Here is a 6,000-nt window from a genome sequence, read left to right as displayed (position 1 = left end):
AAAGGAAGATGAATGAATCAAGGCTCCAGCTGTTTTGTGGAAACTGTCAATCACAGCCCACTATTACAAATGAATGAATGGGTTTCTGCTCCAGGGTCTGGAGGGTTTAATTACAGGTCACAGCTGTTCTCTCTCCAGGAATGGACACGTGGTGCCTCTATGTCAGTGTTCCAGCTGTAATCTCTGTCACTGTCTGGCGGCTCCCCAGCTTCCTGACATAGGCCATATTTCTGGGTGTGTGGGGGGGGGAGGGGGGGGGGGGGATCCATCTAGTTAGGCGGCCCCTGTGTGTGTGGGGGGGGGGGGGCGCCGGTAAGGTGGTATCTGTGGGGGTCCCTCATGTTAGGGGGTCCCTATGGAGGGTTTCTTTAGTTCGGGGGAATCCCCTATTCAGGAGGTCCCTATTTAGGGGGTCTCCTGGAGGGGCTCCTGTGTTAGGGGTTTTGGGGAAGCGGGGTCTGTGGGGTTGGGGTCTGGTAGAGGAGGGGCGAGAAGGGCGTGTATTGTGCGGGCGGGAGGGGGCGCCTTCGATGGACTTGGGGGCAGCTCCCTTGAGAAGAATGACGGAGGTACGGAGAAAATGGTGCCAGGCCCGCTAAATAGATGTGAATGGGTCATTCTCCCGCTGCACAAACCCAGATCCTGCCGCCAACACAACCTGTAGGAGGCATAATCCCAGTGACTGCCCCTTTTTCATTTCTAAGATCCACTCATATGGCCTCATTTGAAGAGCCTTCTAAGACATCCTCCCTCATTACTGCCGTGATGGTCTCTATTATCAATATTGCAATGCCCCCTCCTCTCTCACATCCCCCATCACACCTGAAACTTCTGTACCCTGGAATGGTGAGTTACCAGTCCTGCCCTTCTTTCAACCATGTCTCAGTCACTGCAGCATGAGAATATTTACATCTTCTGGTCAACACTATTAAAGTTCATCTTGTAAGGACCCTCCTGTTAAACCCTGGCTGCCCCATGTTTTGTTCTTTTTAATTTCCGTTATTCTGCTATTTCAATTTTTGTACATGGACAAACATTTGCCTGTGCCTTGCAAATGAACTTCACCGTTAATTTATATTTAAAAAAAGAACCTCCAGCATGATGTGTCATTGCTCAGATATCGACGATGACATGATGGACTTGGCTGTCGGCCAATAGACTGTTTCAGATTGCCGGGTCTTATCAATGGATCGTGCTGATTGGTCAGGTTTTTTTTCGGGAATGTTCCTTACTGTGTGAGACTGTATTTTTTGCTTTTAGTTTCGGTTTGATCAAGAAGTTGGAGGGTCAAAGCCCTGGGGCGGGATTCTCCATTGGCCTTCGCCGAAATCAGGAAATGCGATTGGGTGAAGAATAGGTTCCGACGCCAAAATCGCAGCGGGCGCCAATTTGACACCAAATCGCAATTCTCCGTCACCTTGCCAGCGGTGTCAATGTAGTCCAGAATGCACGTACAGTAAACACCCTTTGCATATCATTAGTGGACCTGACCCGGTATTCTCTGGGGACTCCGTGATTCGCTGCCTCAGATGGGCCGAATTCCCGATGGTACGGTTCACTTGTGCTTTATAAACATCATTAAACTGGCTTGGCGGCAGCTCAGGGAGAGAGGGGGGTACAGAAAGTGTCCAACAGCGGCATAGTTTGCTGACAGTCGGACCGCTGGACGGGGGGCTTCTGCCAGGGCCGGGGGGAGTAGTGGGGGGTGGTTAGGATGTGGGATATTGGGTCGGGGTGGACGGGCACGGAACACCGTTACCGCAGCCGGCACGGCAGCCACGCAGCTGCGCACGCCGCTGACTGCCCACTGAGAACTTAGGGCCACGGGTCTACGGGTCTACGGATCTTCCCCCCCCCCCCCCCCCACCCCCCCCCCCCCCCCCCCCCCCACCCCCAGGCCTCCTCCCTGGGTGTCCTCTGGCCCCAGCCAACCCATCAGCAGAATAAGAAACATTAAAACTAGGAGCAGGAGTCGGCCATCTGGCCCCTCGAGCCTGCTCCGCCATTCAATGAGATCATGGCTGATCTTTTGTGGACTCAGCTCCACTTTCCGGCCCGAACACCATAACCCTTAATCCCTTTATTCTTCAAAAAATTATCTATCTTTACCTTAAAAACATGTAATGAAGGAGCCTCAACTGCTTCACTGGGCAAGGAATTCCATAGATTCACAACCCTTTGGGTGAAGAAGTTCCTCCTAAACTAAGTCCTAAATCTACTTCCCCTTATTTTGAGGCTATGTCCCCTAGTTCTGCTTTCACCCGCCAGTGGAAACAACCTGCCCGCATATATCCTATCTATTCCCTTCATAATTTTATATGTTTCTATAAGATCCCCCCTCATCCTTCTAAATTTCAACGAGGGCAGCCCCAGTCTACTCAACCTCCCCTCATAATCCAACCCCTTCAGCTCTGGGATTAACCTAGTGAATCTCCTCTGCACACCCTCCAGCGCCAGTACGTCCTTTCTCAGATAAGGAGACCAAAACTGAACACAATACTCCAGGTGTGGCCTCACTAACACCTTACACAATTGCAACATAACCTCTCTAGTCTTAAACTCATCCCTCTAGCAATGAAGGACAAAACTCCATTTGCCTTCTTAATCACCTGTTGCACTTCTAAACCAACATTTTGCAACTCATGCACCAGCACATCCCGGTCTCTCTGTACAGCAGCATGTTTTAATATTTTATCATTTAAATAATAATCTATTTTGCTGTTATTCCTACCAAAATGGATAACCTCACATTTGTCAACATTGTATTCCATCTGCCAGACCCTAGCCCATTCACTTAACCTATCCAAATCCCTCTGCAGACTTCCAGTATCCTCTGCACTTTTTGCTTCACCACTCATCTTAGTGTCATCTGCAAACTTGGACACATTGCCCTTGGTCCCCAACTCCATAATCATCTATGTAAATTGTGAACAATTGTGGGCCCAACACGGATCCCTGAGGGACACCACTTACTAGTGATTGCCAACCAGAGAAACACCCATTTATCCCCACTCTTTGCTTTCTATTAATTAACCAATCCTCTATCCATGCTATTACTTTACCCTTAATGCCACGCATCTTTATCTTATGCAGCAACCTTTTGTGTGGCACCTTGTCAAAAGCTTTCTGGAAATCCAGATATAGAACATAGAACAGTACAGCACAGAACAGGCCCTTCAGCCCTCGATGTTGTGCCGAGCATTGTCCGAAACCAAGATCAAGCTATCCCACTCCCTGTCACTCTGGTGTGCTCCATATGCCTATCCAATAACCGCTTGAAAGTTCCGAAAGTGTCCGACTCCACTATCACAGCAGGCAGTCCATTCCACACCCTAACCACTCTCTGAGTAAAGAACCTACCTCGGATATCCCTCCTATATCTCCCACCCTGAATCTTATAGTTATGCCCCCTTGTAACAGCTACATCCACCCAAGGAAATAGTCTCTGAACGTCCACTCTATCTATCCTCCTCATCATCTTATAAACCTCTATTAAGTCGCCTCTCATCCTCCTTCACTCCAAAGAGAAAAGCCCTAGCTCCCTCAACCTTTCCTCATAAGACCTATCCTGCAAACCAGGCAGCATCCTGGTAAATCTCCTTTGCACCCTTTCCAATGCTTCCACATCCTTCCTATAGTGAGGTGACCAGAACTGCACACAGTATTCCAAATGTGGTCTCACCAGGGTCATGTATAGTTGCAGCATAACCCCGCGGCTCTTAAACTCAAGCCCCCGTTAATAAACATTAACACACTATAAACCTTCTTCACAGCTCTATCCACTTGAGTGGCAACCTTCAGAGATCTGTGGACATGAACCCCAAGATCTCTCTGTTCCTCCACATTCCTCAGAACCCTGCCGTTGACCCTGTAATCTGCATTCAAATTTTTTCTACCAAAATGTATCACCTTGCACTTATCAGGGTTAAACTCCATCTGTCATTTTTCGGCCCAGCTCTGCATCCTATCAATGTCTCTTTGCAGCCTACAACAGCCCTCCACCTCATCCACCACTCCACCAATCTTGGTGTCATTAGCAAATTTACTGACTCACCCTTCAGCCCCCTCCTCCAAGTCATTGATAAAAATCACAAATAGCAGAGGACCCAGCACTGATCCCTGCAGTACACCGCTGGTAACTGGTCTCCAGTCTGAAAATTTTCCATCCACCACCACCCTCTGTCTTCTATGTGATAGTCAGTTACTTATCCAATTGGCCAAATTGCCCTCTATCCCACACCTCCTTACTTTCTTCATAAGCCGACCATGGGGAACCTTATCAAACTCCGTACTAAATTCCATGTATACGACATCAACTGCTCTAACTTCATCTACACACTTAGTTACCTCCTCAAAGAACTCAATCAAATTTGTGAGGCAAGACTTACCCTTCACGAATCCGTGTTGACTATCCCGGATTAAGCTGCATCTTTCCAAATGGTCATAAATCCTATCCTTCAGGACCATTTCCATTAACTTACCGACCACCGAAGTAAGACTAACTGGCCTATAATTACCAGGGTCATTCCTATTCCCTTTCTTAAACAGAGGAACAACATTCGGCACTCTCCAGTCCTCTGGCACTATCCCCGTGGACAGTGAGGACCCAAAGATCAAAGCCACATATACCACATCCTTTGGCTCCCCATTATCTACCACACTGGTAATGTCCCTCAAAAAATTACCACTGAATTAGTTGGGCACGACCTGCCCTTTAAGAACCCATGCTGCGTGTGCCCAATGGGACAATTTCCATCCAGATGCCTCGCTATTTCTTCCTTGATGATAGATTCCAGCATCTTCCCTATTACCGAAGTTAAGCTCACTGGCCTATAATTTACTGCTCTCTGCCTACCTCCTTTTTTAAACAGTGGTGCCGCATTTGCTAATTTCAAATCCGCCGGGACCACCCCAGAGTCTAGTGAATTTTAGTAAATTATCACTGATGCATTTGCAATTTTTCTAGCCATCTCTTTTAGCACTCTGGGGTGCATTCCATCAGGGCCAGGAGACTTGTCTACCTTTAGCCCCATTAGCTTGCCCATCACTACCTCCTTAGTGATAACAATCATCTCAAGGTCCTCACCTGTCATAGCCTCATTTCCATCAGTCACTGGCATGTTATTTGTGTCTTCCACTTCCTCCTTAGATATCCACGGTCGATTTTCCCTCTTTCTACCGTCCTTCCTTTTTGTTGGTATAAACCTTTGCTGAGCACTGTGAAAAATCGCTTGGAAGGTTCTCCACTGTTCCTCAACTGTTTTACCATAAAGTCTTTGCTCCCAGTCTACCTTAGCTAGTTCTTCTCTCATCCCATTGTAATCTCCTTTGCTTAAACACAAAACACTAGTATTTGATTTTACTTTCTCACCCTCCATCTGTATTTTAAATTCCACCATATTGTGATCGCTCCTTCCGTGAGGATCCCTAACTATGAGATCATTAATCAATCCTGTCTCATTACACAGGACCAGATCTAGGACCGCTTGTTCCCTTGTAGGTTCCATTACATACTGTTCTAGGAAACTATCGCGGATACATTCTATAAGCTCCTCCTCAAGGCTGCCTTGACTGACCTGGTTAAACTAATCGATATGTAGATTAAAATCCCCCATGATAACTGCTGTACCATTTCTACACGCATCCATTATTTCTTTGATTATTGCCTCCCCCACCATATCGTTACTATTTGGTGGCCGATAGACTACTCCTATCAGTGACTTTTTCGCCTTACTATTCCTGATTTCCACCCAAATGGATTCAACCATAACCTCCATAGCACCGATGTCATCCCTTACTATTGCCCGGATGTCATCCTTAAATAACAGAGCTACACCACCTCCCTTACCATCCACTCTGTCCTTCCGAATAGTTTGATACCCTCGGATATTTAACTCCCAGTCGTGACCATCCTTTAACCATGTTTCAGTAATGGCCACTAAATCATAGGGATTCACGATGATTTGCGCCATCAACTCATTTACCTTATTCCGAATACTA

The sequence above is a fragment of the Scyliorhinus canicula genome, chromosome 3 (genome assembly GCF_902713615.1).
Source record: "Scyliorhinus canicula chromosome 3, sScyCan1.1, whole genome shotgun sequence".
Classification (NCBI taxonomy): Eukaryota; Metazoa; Chordata; class Chondrichthyes; order Carcharhiniformes; family Scyliorhinidae; genus Scyliorhinus; species Scyliorhinus canicula.
Note: the sequence above shows the minus strand (reverse complement) of the source record.